This window comes from Notamacropus eugenii, chromosome 3 (assembly GCF_028372415.1).
Source record: "Notamacropus eugenii isolate mMacEug1 chromosome 3, mMacEug1.pri_v2, whole genome shotgun sequence".
NCBI classification, from domain to species: domain Eukaryota; kingdom Metazoa; phylum Chordata; class Mammalia; order Diprotodontia; family Macropodidae; genus Notamacropus; species Notamacropus eugenii.
The window spans coordinates 380,686,525-380,700,679 of record NC_092874.1 but is presented as its reverse complement, the minus strand read 5'-3'; the positions used below and the strand labels follow the sequence as shown (position 1 = coordinate 380,700,679).

At 44.5% G+C, this 14,155-nt stretch overlaps 2 long non-coding RNA genes across 4 annotated transcripts in view; one reads left to right on the top strand and one right to left on the bottom strand.

Annotated features, from left to right (window-relative positions):
* Window positions 1–1,710: 1,710 nt before the first annotated feature.
* Window positions 1,711–14,155, top strand: part of LOC140497091 (uncharacterized) — a 30,121-nt gene continuing 17,676 nt past the window's right edge. Inside the window, exons 1-2 of the long non-coding RNA XR_011964523.1 lie at window positions 1,711–1,895; window positions 3,258–3,355. This is a non-coding gene — a long non-coding RNA (uncharacterized lncRNA). The remainder of the gene's footprint in view (window positions 1,896–3,257; window positions 3,356–14,155) is intronic.
* Window positions 7,243–13,496, bottom strand: LOC140497092 (uncharacterized). 3 transcript variants are annotated; one of them, XR_011964526.1, is made up of 4 exons: window positions 12,783–13,496; window positions 12,049–12,222; window positions 8,938–9,894; window positions 7,243–8,792 (listed from the first exon to the last, which is right to left on the bottom strand). It is a non-coding gene; the product is annotated as an uncharacterized lncRNA (long non-coding RNA). The 3 variants fall into 3 exon arrangements; XR_011964524.1 differs by having other exon boundaries at window positions 8,938–12,222; XR_011964525.1 differs by lacking the exon at window positions 12,049–12,222 and having other exon boundaries at window positions 8,938–12,048.

Sequence of the window (14,155 nt, the reverse complement as noted above, 5' to 3'; positions counted from 1 at the left end):
AGACCTTCAGGGCCCAGCATATCAGTAGAGCTGTTTTCCCCACTCACACCTTGGATATGGCCTTCCTGTGTATTTAGGGTTTGTCATTTTGTGTTATAGTTATTTGTGCATGTCTTATCCTCCTTGTGAGATTGGGAGAACTTATTTTTCCTGTGTCTAGAATACCGCCCTACAACCAGGAAGAACTTCTTAGATGCTCATTGGAGTCGAACACCTACCCAGCCTACCTTCTGAGGTTGTTGTGAAGAAAGTCCTTTGTAAAGCATCCTATAAACATCACTATTAAGTCAGTGACACCACAAAATACCTGGTGCCAAAACAGCCCTTCCCTTAGCTGGCACCCAAGTACCTGAAATTCTCACCATTGTAGCCACTTCTTTGAGAGAAGGCATTGTCTGAAGAGATCCCTGTTGAAATGCACATGTGTTAGTTAGCAGGAAGGTAACACATCAACATCCATTGGTATGGGTTAATTTATCTGATTAACCAGCAATTGCTTTGGAAAGCATAGAATATTCCTCAAGCGAACCCTAGATCCTTAGAGAAAGATAGATTTCTTTGGACATCTTTGGGGAGGAACACAGACAAGGCCCTTGGGAATGAGGTCACCAGGTACTCCAGAATGTAAGCGTGGCAGCTGAAAGGAAGAATTTGTGTACTGGAGACCAGTTTTGTCCAATTTCCCATTTTTGCCCCAAGGGCCCTTCTTGGTGACCAGAGCAGGTAACCGCTGCTACTGAAAGAATGCATGCACCAGCGTTTGGAATGGCAAGTCTTGAGTTTGAATCACCACCACCATTTACTACCTGTGTGAACTTGGTTAAGTCCACCACCACCATTTACTACCTGTGTGAACTTGGTTAAGTCTTAATCTCTCTAGGCCTGAGTTTCTAGCTCTATAAAAGGAGTGATTTGGACTACCTGACCTCTAAGATCCCTTGTATCTCTGAATCTATGATCATAGAGTGCTGCATGTGGAAGAGACCTTTGAGATCATCTAGTCTCCAACCTTTTCATTTTAGAGATGGGAAAACTGAGAGAAGTCACTTTAGGTCATCCAGGGGCAGAGCCAAGCTCAAAACTGAACAGCTGAGATGCTGGGAAAATGGATGAGGGAGACCAGGGGATGTGGAAACGCTATTTCAAGAGGAGAGAAAAGGAAATGCCATTCCTGGTTGTGGTGTTTTGTTTTGTTGTTTTTGTTTCTGTTTGTTTGAGTGCAACCAGGTAGGTGGAAAAGTGGATATTCTGCTGGATCTGGAGTCAGGAAGATATTCGTTCAAATCTGACCTTAGACACTTCCCAGCTGTGTGACCCTGGGCAAGTCATGTAATCTCTGTCTCAATTTCCTCAGTTGTAAACTGGGGATAATGACAACCTCTACCTCCCAGGGATGTTGTGAGGACCAAATGAGATAATATTTGTAAAAAGTGTTTAGCACAACACCTGGCATATAGTATATTCAAAGCTAAAAAAAACAAACAACTGAACCATGTAACCTTTCCCCAGAAATCTATGGCCCCTCTCTGGAGTCCTTAAGTTCTGAGGGTGGGGACCTGCTCCCTACTGGCCACACTGGAGTCCTGGGATGCTGTAGCTGAGACTCTTATCTGACCTTCCCAGGGACCAAGTCAGCTTCACATGGGGCCGCTGTGGGGAGGAGCCTGCCTGCCCGTGATATCTGATTGTTACTCCCTGCCTCGGTAGGTAGATTGGGCAGTCCACTTGGGGACTTTGTGCCCACAGTCCTCCTGCAAACCCAGCGGGGAGGACCAGGAAGAGGCTGAGGGAACCAATGACTTCCCTCCTCTGACACCTGCCCTCCCTCCCACCCCAGACTGCCTTCCTGCCTCTGACTCCTCTGCCCATCTGACCTGACTTCCTCTCCATAAATGGTGAGGTTCTAGAGAACCAGCTCCGGTGGGAGGGGGAGAGGGGGAGGGGGAGAGGAAGGAGAATGTAAGGAATGCAGAGCTTGATGGGAGCAGTGCTGTTCCAATCTGCTGGCCCTACTGGGGAGGGGGAAGGGGAAAGGGGACTGGGGAGGAACGGAAGAGAATGAAAGAGAAGAGGGGGAGGGGAGGACACCAGCATTTAGAGAAGTGGGAGTGAAAGAAACCCCGATCTCTACTTTCACACAGAGACACCCACACCCTGCCATATCTGACCGGATTCTAGCTTAAGCGGGGAGGGATATCTATTCATATTGTAAGTTTCATTAGATCGTCTATTCCTGCAATTCTTAGGGAAAATGCCTGGCCCTTTCATTTCTCTTTTCTCCTCATATCTTATCTCTCAGGGACTTTCCATCTCTTCTTCAAAATGCCATGGTAACCCTGATTCCTTCTCCTCCTCCTCTCTGGTTCCCACCCAGGTTCACTTACAGACCCCCCCTCAGTTATAGTGATACAGACCTAGTGATACATTCAAGGCCCAGACTGACAGGAACACAAGTGGATAGATGGTCACACAGTTACTAACATGGACATAGACAAATCCCAATTCAGTCATGGTGACATTTACTGACACCTGTATGCAGCTATGCACAGAGATAAATGGAGAAAGTGGTGTGTCTAAACAGAGAAGGACATTCTTCTCTATATCATTTCTTCTGAATTTTAAAACTGTTGATCTTCACCACACACACATATTTTGTACAGTTTTCGGATCTCCTTGGGTAGAAGGAGAAAAACAGGTAAGTTCCCACCTCACAGTGAAAAGAAAAAGTGGCCTCTCCTACATACATCATTCCCAAATGCATGGAGATGACATGTGCATCTGTTTATTCACCCTCTCACTTTGTCTATGAGGCGGGTAGCCTAGTGTCCATTGTATAGAGAAAAACTAAGTGCCTGGGAGTGACGTGAGATCTCCTCCCTGGGTGCGTCAAGGATAGACCTTGGTAGAGGCCTAACCATCCCTTCCTGCCTCACTGGTCATTTAACCAACACCCTGTCCCTCACCTGTTCATTCTTATCTGTTTTCAGGCTTACTCTTTACCCTTTGTTCTCCAGGATAAAAGTTGGCATGGGAGGAGGGAGGGAAGAGGAAGGGTGGTAATAGAAGAAGGGGGAAGAGCTAGTTGAACCCTGTCATTGATTAGCAAACTGTTTCCATGCCAGAAAAAAGAATAAAAAACCCAAACGAATTAGGCAACAGTAGAATCTTGGGAAATATGATTTTGTCCACCAACTCCCCCCTACCCAAAAACAAATCCCAAATTTTCCAGGAAGTTAATGGAAGGCCTTTGTTCTTAGGGATAGCTGAAGAAAGACCTGTTCACTTCCTCTGGAATGTCTGTCATAAAACACTGTTCCTTGTGGAGGTTACCTAAGAGGGATGATGTGGATGGAAGGTAATGAAAAGGGGGGTACATAGGCACATAAGAAGTGGTTTTGGTCAGGGTTGAGGCCACTGCCTCTTGAGTGGATGAACCCATGCTGTGACCTTGGTTAGGAGCTTTGATTTTAAATAACTTCTGGTTATTAAAAGGGGTAATGGTGCCCTGGATTAGCACCATGGTGTTTCTATCAAGAACTGAAAGTTCTTTGTCATTTATTGTTTTACTTACTTTCACAGTAGCCCTGGGAATTAGATAGAAAAGGGGGGTTTATTTGGCCCCCATTTTTCACATGAAAAATCTAAGGCCTGGATCAGTTAAGTGACTTGCTCAACATGACAGAATTGTTGGTTGCAGAACTCAAAACACATACACACACACACACGCACGCACGCACACACACACACACACACCATCACTGTGGTTCTTTGCCTATTCTGAATGGGAAAAACCATCACTATAGAAAGGGTTTGTCATACTGTGTCCATATTATACTCAGAGAATGGATTATCAGCTCAAGGTCTAGAGTATCAAATGTCTACCATTTCAAAACAGGTCAAACAAAGGGAATCATGTAGTTCACACAGATTCCTCTCTGGCTCAGAAAGATTAGTTGTATAATAGAAAACACCTTGGATTTGGAGTCAGAGGGCCTGGATTCAAATGTTGCCTCTGACACAGGCACTGTTGTCTTTCAGTTGCGTCTGACTTTTTGTGACCCCATGGATTTTTCTTGGAAAAGATACTGGAGTTGTTTGCTATTTCCTTGTCCAGTGTGTCCCCATGTTACAGATGAGAAACGGAGGCAAATAGGAGTTAAGCGACTTGACCAGGAAGTGTCTGAGTCCAGATTTGAACTGACTTTCTTGATTCCAGGCCTAATGCTTTATCCACTATACTACCTAGCTGTCATCAAGCCTTTGATACCACCTCTCTCCTTATGAGAAAGTCACTTGACTTTGGTGCCTCAGTTACCTCTTATGTAAAATGACGATTTGGCTTAGGTGACCTCTCAAGTCACTGTCTTATGATGACTTCAGGTGGGTAATTGACTTTAATGGAGGCTATTTTACTGAGTCAGAGGTAGAAGAGTACCTCTGAAGAAAAAGATGGTATATATTAATCTGCCAGTAGCTAGGGGCGGGGGTGGGTAGTAAAACTGACTGGGGGGAGGGGACCATAGAAAGTCAGTTTAAGAGGTAACAAATATCCGTTATCCCAATGCAACTGGTTTCAACCTTTCCCCACATCTATTACCTGAGGGAAAGGAGAATGAGAGGGTGGGGTGAACTCAGGTAAGAGTTTCTCAGTTGGAATTGGGACATGGGCAAAGAGAGCTTGTCCTCTTCCTCCCCGACCCAGCACACACAGGATCAGCCAACAGTGGTGCATGGAGAGGCCAGGGCCACCAGTCCCAGTGGCATCTCCCCAAAAGGAAAAGGGAAAATTACAAATCGAGGTCATGTGAAACCAGTGCTGTCCGCAGTGGCATTCAGAGAGATACACAAATGGAAACTTTAAATGGCTGAGGAATGTGGGGGCGCCGGGTCCTGGGTGCAGAAACCAAGGCAGTCTTTGTCAGACTGTTCCAGCAGCCCCGGGGGATACAGGATGATAACACAGCTATCTCCTTATAGCCACTGGAGTCTGGTTCACACACGCCCCCCACGCGTGCACCCTTGCACACGCACACACCCCCTCTCACACCAGGATTTTCTTCTAAAAGCTCATTCATTCACTCGGACACCACTCCCTCTAGAGACCACTCCCCTCGGCCCGTCCCCCCTCTTCCCCTCCTCCCCGGGCTCTTGCCCTCTCTCCTCCCTTTCTCTCTTTCTGCCTTGTCCTTGAATAGACACCCTCGGACTTCAGTTCCTGTCATATAAAGGCAGGGTGGATCCCTTTCGCTTCTGCCCCGAGCCTCCCTAGCCTAGCTCTCAAAAATCCTCCATAAAAGGAAAAACAGCCGGCAGGTAGTACTGCCAAACTTAGTCATCCCCCGTCCACCAGCCCCAGCAGCTCAGCTCGGTCAGCAGCAATTTCCTCGCAGAACTTCCCGTTTTCGGAGGGGGAGGGGGAGAGGCGATGGGGAGAAGAAGGGGCAGCCTCAGAGGTGTGGGCCCTACTCTTTCGAAATGCTCTGCAGTTTCGCAAAAGACTTCTTTCCCGGCCCCCTCCCCCTACTCCCACCCTCATTTGTTTGTCAATTTCCACTTTGTGTTTAGCTCTAGGCTCCCGAATTGGGCCAGTATGGAGGGGACCAAGAAAGGGAGAGATTCTTCTCCAGGGGAATGGAAGGGCTGGGGGGGGCTGGCCACCCTAAAGAGCTTAGTCAGGAGTTGGCTTGCAGGAAGGTTTTTCTGAGGCACTGGTTTAGTCCAAAGGAGCACGTGTGCTAAAAGGGTGGAGATGAGGGGGATTCAAGAGAATCGACTCAGTCTAAAAAAGTTGCCCCCAGTTTATCTTCCCACAATCCTTTATTGAAATATGCCCAGCTGGGTTCCTCTAACTGCTTGGCTCCAGTTGGGTCTTTCCTACTGACATCTTCATCCTGTTCACTTATTCATTCACAGAATCAGTGGCTGTGTATAACTTGATCCTGGGCCTTACTACCACTTGCCCCTGGGGACTCATGGTTGCAGAACCCAGAGGGGTGAAGATGAAAGACACAGATAGGGCACAGATTTTTAGGGGGACCTAAAGAGATAATCTAGTGAAACTTGATTTTCTGAAGGCCTACAGAGGTTCATTTGGTCATTAAGTGAAATGCCTGAATTCAGGTCCAAGATTCTTCAGAGTCCCTGGGTCAGGCAGCAGAGGAGCTTCAAGAAACTTAGACCCATAGAATATTAGAAATAATAGTGGTCTTTAAGATTTCCTCGGTCTAACTCTTTCATTTATCAGAAAAAAGAATACAAAAGCCTAGAGATGCCAAGTGACTTGTCCAAAGTTTCACAGCTTCTGAATACTGGAATCATCATAAAACTGGGGCTCACATTCAGATCAGTTGACCCTTAATCCCATGCTGTTTCTTACTATTCCAACTTACAAATCAACAAGCATTTATAAAGTGTCTACTATGTGGCAAACGCTGTACAATGATGCTTATTCTAACCAGGTCTGGATGAGGCAAATTTGGAATCCTGGGTCCAGGGATGGCCACAGTATGACAAGGAGGCATATGGGGGATAAGGAGGGAGGAAGGAGGGGGAGATGGTGCTTGGGAAAGGAACAATAAATGACTTAAATCTCAATTAACATGATAAATCATGATTCAGACATAATGTTAGGAGCGGAGACAGGTTCATTCTAAGGAAAAAAAAACATATTTTACTTGGGATTTTAGGTTTCCAGGCCCTTCTTTTAACTAGGATTTGCTTTTCCTGGGCTTCTCCAAAGAGAGAAGTAAAGGAGGTTGTGTAGGCTAAGGGAGTCTCCAGTTCACTTCCCAAATAACCCCCATGGACAGTGGCCTGGATGCTGGCTTTTCTCTGGCCTCTCATCTCTTAAAAGGAGAGGTTTATATTACTGACTAATGGGGCCAGCCAGTTTTTTCCAGCTTCCAGTTCCCTCCAGTTGGGGTTAAACCAGGTGAGGGACCAAAAGCCCCATAGGGCTTCATCCACCTCTTTCTCCCTTCTATGCCTCCTCCTTACTTTGTCTCTCCCCCTTTGGCTTTTCCCATAGTCCTCTTTTTAAATCCTGTTTCCATATATTCTGTTCTCTCTCGTGATTTCTCTTTATCTCTTTTTCTCTCTCAGAGAGACAAAGGGGCCAACCTGTGGGACTCTATCCTTTCAGTTTATTTCTATTTCAAGTCAAAAAGCATTTATTAAATACTTTCTATGTGTCAGGTACTGTGTTAAGCACTAGGATACAAAGAAAAGCAAAAACACAATAAAAAAATTAAATTTATATATATTTTTCAGTGTGCAAAAATTCATTTTCTCTTCCTCCTACCTCCCTTTCCCTTTGAAAAAATAAAATGAAATTATCATAACAGATATGCATAGTGAAGCAAAACAAATTCTCACATTGGCCATGTCTCCTTCTGTACCCTAAATCTTTTCACCTCTCATGCTTCACGATCAGTCCTCTGAAGTTACTGTTGGTCATTGGAATGGCCAGAGTCCTCAGTCTTTCCAAGTTGTCTTCATATTATTATTGTGTACATTGTTTTCCTAGTTTCGCTCACTTCTGTCCATATCTGTTCATACAAGTCTTCCCAGGTTTCTCTGAAATCAATGCTTTTGTCATCTCTTACAGCAAAATAGCATTCTGTTACATTCATACACCATAGCTAGCTATTATTGTTATTATTATTGACAGGATCAAATATTTATCCAGCCTGTTACACCACAAGAATTCACCAAGTACTTATTACTGATTATTAAACAGAGAGGCCCAGTTAGGCCTAGGAAGAACCATCAGAAAGCTATTACCCAGCCAGCTTCCAGGGAAGGAGACTCTGGCCTCCCCTTGCTTCTCAAGCTTCCTACAGCATCATTCAGCAGGAGCAAGCCTGTGACAGTATTCCTCCTGACTCTGTCAGCTGCCTACGGACAAGCGGACAAGCGGGAGATACCATCCATTCCTTTCCTTTTTCCTCTTGTCACTGAAAAGGGCACTTCTCTGTGTCAGAGGGAGGGGCATCATTTACAGGTGATTTAGGCCAGGAAAGGCCCTTGGAAACACCCTCTCCAGCTGCCTTGATTTCACCTCAGGACTCAGGCCCAAAAGCCACTTAACATCTGCAAAGCCTGAGCAGACTCCCAGAAGCCCCTTCACCCTGAAATGGCTCACAATGAAGTAACCACTTCCAAGAGCACTTAAGCCTTGAGGCACCAAATTGTTGGGCGTGACTGATCCCCTGGTAACTTCTTCTGACTGGGGACGGAAAACGAAGGTTATTCATGCTGAGGGCAGATGGACAGACCTTGTCTCTCCACTCTTCCTCCAGACCAGAATATTTCCCAGGGTCCGAGGCTGAAGAGTGGGTTTCTTGAGAATTAACCCTCCAGGAATGTCTACAAATAGCCATGCTCAATGTAGTTGACTTGTCTAGATGGTAGAATGAAGAAGGCTATTCAGGAGTGGGGCGGGGGAGAGGAGAAAAGATGATGAGACTTGTAGCTGCAGGGCTAGAAGAGACTTCAGAGGCCCCCTTATTTTACAGAGGAGGAAACTGAGTCTGAGAAAGGTTATGGGACTGCCTAAGACCCCATCAGTAGCAAGAATCCACTGGGGCCTAACGCCAATCCTCTTGGTTCCAGTACCAGCACTGTTTCATTGCACTGCATCCTGGAGAAGGAACGCTAGCCTGAGAATTAGGAGACTTGGGTTTTAGTCCTTAGAGCTTCCCCTTTTGGGGCCTCCTCTTCTCCCCTAGAAAGGGGAAGGGGTGACTGCAGGACTTCTAAGGTCCCTCCCCGTTCTGACATTCTGTGGTTCTCTATGAAAAAGAAGAGGAAGAAGATTGGGTGAGAAAGAGTGGGAGATGAAAAGAAAGGGATGAGAGGATGAAAAGGGGAAAAGGGAGAGGGGGAGCCTGAGACCCAGGAACAAAAGACAACCAGACTGAAAGAGAGTGCGCATACCATTCATAGTTGAGCCCGAGGCGAAGCAGATGGGTGAGCCAGGCCAGGCAGCCCAAGCAGGCTTGGTTTCTAGCATAGGGGAAAGGGGGGAGAATCTGTGCCTCGAAGGCTCCCTCTAGTGGGACGTTCTTTCTTCAGTCCCTCTAAGGTCAAGGGCTGTCTGACCCACAAACCTGCTTGGTGCTTGCTCTATGGAAGACCTTGTAGGGACTCTCAAAGCATAAGGGGAGGCCTACTACCTAGTAAGAGGAAATAAAAATGACCAGGCAGCATGTATGCCAAGTCTGGGGGAAAATTGACTGGATGTGGAGATCTCAATTTAAATCCCACCCTTGCCACTTATATCCTGTGTGACAAGGCCCTTAACTCTTCTGGGCCTCTATTTCCTCATTTGTAAAATGAAGGAGCTAGACTACATGACTCCCAAGGCTCCTTCTGGCATCATATTTATGATCCTATGATAATCCTAGGTCTCCTAACCTCAGGTTTTATATACTATATAGTTGTTATTCAGTCATTTTTGTGATTCTTCATGACCTTATTTGGGGTTTTCTTGGCAAAGATACCAGAGTGGTTTGCCATTTCCTTCTCCAGCTCATTTTACAGATGAGGAAACTGAGGCAAATGGGGTTAAGTGATTTGCCCAGAGTCACACAGCTTAGTAAGTATCTGAGACTAAATCTGAACTCAGGAAGATAAATCTTGCTAACTCCAGGCCTGGCATTTTATCCACCCTCATATCACCACAGGGCTATCAATCAATAAGCATTTATTAAGCGCTTACTAGGTGCCAGATTCTGTATTAGGTACTGGGGATACATACATGAAAGTGAGACAGTCCCTGCTCCCAAGGAACTTCATTCTAAACCCAGAAATTTCAGCTTTCTATACATAGACCAATCTGCTTACCTCTGCTTCTCAAGGTCACCTAGCATTCCCAGTCGTGATTTTAAATATCTAAGGCATAAGAACATAGAATTATAGATTGAGACTTTTTTTTGGGGGGGGGGGGGATATATAGTCTAACCAGATCATTAAGTAACTTGTTTAAGATCACACAGGTACTAAATGGAGGAGTTGGGATTTGAACCTAGTTTCTCTGACACTGGATTCGATGTTCTTTTTTTTCTACTACACCGCAGTAGCTGTCAGAGAGTCTAGTGTTTTGGTTTTTTTAATGTATTAACACCTTTTGATATAAAACACTTCCCAATAAACATTCCCCTGTAAATTACACGATCCAAGCCAAATGTTATTAACCAGCCAGTGTTAGTTCCTATTTTAATTTAAGGCTTTCCCCTGTTATCTTAAGAACAGACAGACCCTTTGGTCTAGCTAGCTGGGACATCCTCTTGGCAAGCATCCTCTCTCCCTAGAGCCAGGCTGGAACAGACCCTGTTAAAGAGGCTGAGCCTGCCCAGTTCTGTTCTAGGCCTTGCTGAGTTTCCTCTTCCTGTTTTAACCCCGGTGGGGGCAGCTTTCTTCCTCCAGTAAGGTGTTCTCCCATCCCCCCTCCCCTGGGCTACAAACTTTTTCATCCTGAAAGAGGCTTGCCCTGACTGCACTCCCCACCAGGGAACCCAGCTGCTGTAAAGCCCCTATCAGAGCCTGGTACTTTCCAGGGGGAGATTTATCTATCCAATTCCTCTGGGCGAGAAGAATGTCTTTGGAGATTTACTGAGAGAATACATAACCTAAGAAAAGCTGCCCAAGGGGGAAAACCTATCTCTCCCATTAGAAAATGACCAGTGGAGAGCTTGGTGATGTCATTTTTAGGATGGTTTTTTTAACTGTTTTTTTTTAAAAATCCTATTTTTATTGATATATTTCGTTTTTATGTACCCCTCATTTCCAAATACATACTGCCTTTCCCTTCCCCTCCCCTGATAGGAAGCTGTTATAAATAAAAAAGAAAGTGAAAAAAGAGAAATTCAATAAAATTCATGAATACATCCACTGAATCTGACATTGTGTGCACTATTCCATCCCCAGTCTTTCTCCTCTGTAAAGGAAGGGCGGAAGGTGTATTTTCTCAAATCTTCTCTTGGGGTGTTTAAAAGATTTTACGTCTTCCCTTACGTCCTTTGTGGGTAGTTCCTGAAGGTGCTGTTAGAGTCAAAGACTAGGTATTTAGGAGAGAGGGAAAGGAATTGATTTATTTAAATTGATAGACTGATTTTTATTTTTTACTGCTTTATCTCTAGCTCCCCGAGAAACCAGGGTGCATTCAGTATTTTAATGTGGTCATGGGGACCAGGGGTGGGGCAGAGGATTGCTGTTTCCTTCTGCACACAGCTCGATGTTTCTTCCTCTTCTTACTGTCTCTCACAATCTGACTTCCTTCCCAGGCCCTTATTAAGAGAAGAAAACAAGCCCAGAGCTTTCTGCCTTGCCCCACCCTCTCCTGCTGCAATCCCCTATCTGGCTTCTCACCCATAATCTACCCCTATACTACTGTAGCTGGAATTTTATTGTATTTTATTTTATATCCTGGGGAGGGTGCTAGGGAAGGCAATTCACCAGTCAGAAACAGAATGGAAAACTTCACAGAATGTCAGAGCTGGAAAGGACCTTAGAGGTTACTGGCTGAGGATCTGTGATTAGTGACTTAAGTCCAAGAATAAATAGAACAGATATGGTCAATCAATCGACAAACATTTATAAACGACTGACTTTATGCAATAGAATTTCAAAGGAGGGTTGGAATGAAGTAGCCAGTCCAGAAGACTGTATGGATTTCAGTATGGGCTCTCAGACAGGATTTCAGACAGGTTTTGAAAGACTGCTAAAATTATCAGATAGAGAGAGGAAGCATTTTAGAGAGAAGAGAAATGTCATGAACAAAGCAAAAAACATGTCTACATATCTAGCTTGTCCCATGGTCCCACTATCCCCGGTCCTTTAAGCCAATCTCAGAAGCTTTCTTTGGGCACTGTCACCCAGGTTGTATCCTAAATCCTCTGCTTAAATAAACTCCTCCCTTCTCAACCACCCTAAAAGGGTGTTGGACTTAGCTTGAGAAGGTACCTGGTTCAAATCTCTGCTCAGCTACTTAATCTCTGCGTGTCCCTGGACAAGTCACTGAATTTCTCTGGCCCTCTGTTTTCTCACCTGTAAAGTGAAGGACAAGACGATCTCTAAGTAGAGGTGCACTGGAATCAGCTCAACTTGATAGAGCCAACCATTAAATTTTCAGTTGTGAGCATTTATCCCTCAGAAATCAATCAGCAAATGCTATAAATCAAGGTTTGCTTTGTTGCTGTGGTCACTGTTGCTTGTCTAGATCTTTGAAAGTGATGGAGAAAATGTTAACAATTTAACTTATACTTAAAAGTATTTCACTTTTGTACTTTTCTTGGAGAGCTGATTATTAAACATCTACCACTATACTCTTACTCTAAGGTCCTTTCCAGCTTAAAATTTATGATGCCCTCCTTGTCCCCCCTCTCCTTAATCCAGCAAACTAATCTATCATGTTATCTGTGCAGTAATACTGATTTGGGGGATATTCACTGAAATACAGTTTGTAAGGTCCTCTGTTCTAAAAGATATAATAAAAAAAAGTCATCATTTCCCTGGGTCCCAATAAGTTAATACTCTGAGCTGAGAAGTACCTAGAATATTGTTCTGATCATATGCTGGGGACATTAAAGAGTCAGGAGGTTCGAAGGAATCTTAGAGGAAGGGGTAGGGAAATTCAAGTTGTTGAGGGGGAAAAACTCTGAGCTAGCCTTTTCAGAGAGATGGACAGCCCAGGCCTTTCCAAACTCTCTAGGAGATGGGTGTTTTCTACCACAAACTAGGAATAAGGCTTTGGGGAAAATGTAGAGAACTGGAGAACTGACCTTATATACTCCATGATCTCTGCCAAGATATCAGGTGAAGGTGCTTTCCAAGAAGAATCTTCTGACACACCAACGGAGTCTATACTTCAAGCAATTTCTCCTGAAATGAGAATGGTTGAACTCTACACCACCTCTATTTTCTCTGCCATGGATCATAGATCTAGAGATGGATCTTAGGAGTCAGCTAGTCCAATTGATGACTAAATGGAGGACCGGGGACATAAGCACCACAGACAGTACTTGATCTTGAGTCCTCTGACTCCAGTCAGGGGCCTTCTTAATCAGTGTTACCTTACTTAACACAATACTATGCAATATGTAACCATGGATCTGGGAGAAGCAAATTGGGCCACTGTGGGATCAAATCCATCACCTTGGCCTCTCTCAGAAGGTATGCTGACCTACCAAACTAACTGAACAAGACACAGATAAGCCTACAATTCAGAGCTGTAACTAGGACAGTGACAGGGGCTTTGCCTCAGGGTGCTAAAATTTAGAGGGTTCTGCCAGTACTTAAACTCCAACAGTGGAGAAACTACTGAATTTAGCACCCGATTAGCAAAAATAGTTCAACTAAGAAACTAACAGATGGTGTCCATGTTTCTTCTTCTCAATTACTGTATCCCAGGCAGGCTCTGCCTCTCATCCTGTGGTAGAATAGTTTTTCTATGTCTCCACCTATTTGGATCAATATCTGGCTACTTTTTGTGCTACCTGTCCCAGTGTGCTGTATAAAAATCTCCCCCAGCTGTGAAGATTCTAGATATGGCTCTGCTAAACCTGCGTCTGTCTATATATAGAAATTTGGAAGATTCATATAGGTTCTCACACATAGATAATACACCTACTCCACAGATTCTAAATATGTAAACAACTTTATTTAAATGTCATGGGGTATTTCAACTCACTGGATATGTTTATAATGCATTGTACATAAGCCAAGGGAGACATAAATTTAATTGTGATTCTTTGCTAAATGAAATTTTAGACAGTTGGGTTTGGAATGACCACAGTTCCTTTGGTAACTTCACCCAGATATGTGCCTTATTAACAAAGAGCCAACTCAATTCACATGCTATTCCCAGCTCCTTTCCCTCTCAGTTTTGTGTTCCAACCCTCTTTCCCTGGTACATATGGGTACTCTTCTACTTGGACACATTGGGCAGTAGACAAGACTGTGGCAAGAGGGCCCAGTGCACATTTTGCAGACCAACTCTCATAGGAATCAGATCCATTTCCTTAGCCTTCTCTAGAATCTTAGCTGGACAGCTCCAGAGCTATGATAAGCCACAGATAAAATAGCCCACAATTTTTTCCTAGGGCTGGTCTGATGATTTCTAACTACCCTGAGAGGGGGAAAAAAACAGTTCCTC